This window comes from Octopus bimaculoides, chromosome 5 (assembly GCF_001194135.2).
Source record: "Octopus bimaculoides isolate UCB-OBI-ISO-001 chromosome 5, ASM119413v2, whole genome shotgun sequence".
In the NCBI taxonomy this organism is placed as follows: domain Eukaryota; kingdom Metazoa; phylum Mollusca; class Cephalopoda; order Octopoda; family Octopodidae; genus Octopus; species Octopus bimaculoides.
The window spans coordinates 121,921,254-121,922,783 of NC_068985.1; the positions used below are offsets into that span (position 1 = coordinate 121,921,254).

Below are 1,530 nucleotides of genomic sequence, written 5' to 3' on the forward strand. Positions count from 1 at the left end.
ATCGTTGTCGTTTAACGTCCGCTTTCTATGCTAGCATGGGTTGGACGATTTGACTGAGGACTGGTGAAACCGGATGGCAACACCAGCCTCCAATCTGATTTGGCAGAGTTTCTACAGCTGGATGCCCTTCCTAACGCCAACCACTCAGAGAGTGTAGTGGGTGCTTTTACGTGTCACCCGCACGAAGGCCAGTCAGGCGGTACTGGCAACGGCCACACTCAAAATGGTGTATTTTATGTGCCACCCGCACAAGAGCCAGTCCAGGGGCACTGGCAACGATCTCGCTCGAAAATCCTACGAAAGCCAGTCAGGCGATACTGCCAACAGCCACGCTCAAAATGGTGTATTTTATATGCCACCCACATAGTTTATAATAATGGGTTTATCAAGGTTTAAGGAACTAATAAAAAGAATGATTAGAATTAACAAAGAATTCAATAATAGTCCAAAACAATTAATAGAGAACAAGATAATTATGTAGTAGTTTAATTATACTATCTTACATAGTCAAGAACTTGTTTTAAAACTAACATGGGCTAATTGCAGAATATTAATGGAACAAGGATTAGATTTATTTAAGTCAAACTATAGAATAACTATAACACTACCAATACAAGCCCTGGAATAATGGAATAAAAAGGATCCTTTTAGAATCAGGCATTAAATAAAATAAAATATAAATTTTTCAACAAAGTCTATGGTTCTTGAACTCAACATGTCAACATATACAAGTGTTTCATCCATATTATAGATCTGGTCAGTATCTTTATCTACTGTTAATACTGGAATGCTATCCAGATAGTCACTGGCGATTTGTGCCTTTTCTCCAAGTGTTTTGTTGCTTCACCAACATGTGTAATCTTTCTCACAGTCAATTTATTCCATTTCATGAAATTGAAAATTCATTTATCAGAACATCTAAAGCTATTCATTTCAATTCCAAACCTTTTTACTAATTCAAAAGTATATTCCCATAAATGGTGATAATTCACAATTATATTGTTTGCTCGCTGCACAACAATCTACTGTAAGGGTACAATCTCTAGATCCCTGTGTGCTGGTCTTCTACCTCCACCAATTGATCTGTGCCTCCTCTTATCTGACATATGGATTAACTCAGTTTCTTTTGTGCACCATTCTCTTAATCGTTTTCTATCAATACCTGTCTCTTGACGCAGCAGATAAATTGCCAGAATGTTCTTTCACTAGTTTAATAGCACTCAATTTTTCACTAATGATATATGATCGTTGAACATGTAGTGACGTCATTTGGCACCAAAATACAGTCGCCATTACTGCGTTTTCATCCACGCATGCGCAGGGAATAGTTCCGGAAGGAACACAGGAAGAGTCTCATGCGCATGCGTGGAATTCAACATCTAAAACGTTCCCGCTCTTTTCATTCTCTTTCTCAGTCGGCCGGCCATGAGCATGGTCGTGTCAAACTGTCTCTCCAGCATTCCAACTCTGGGGACAGCTCAATCAACATTCCAACGTCTCAGCAACCATGCCTATTTCCTCCATAAATAA

General features: G+C 39.0%; 1 protein-coding gene across 3 annotated transcripts in view; it reads left to right on the forward strand.

Annotated features, from left to right (window-relative positions):
- The window catches only part of LOC106882139 (NADPH:adrenodoxin oxidoreductase, mitochondrial), a 150,501-nt gene that overhangs the window by 119,498 nt on the left and 29,473 nt on the right, over positions 1 to 1,530 (forward strand). The window lies entirely within an intron of this gene.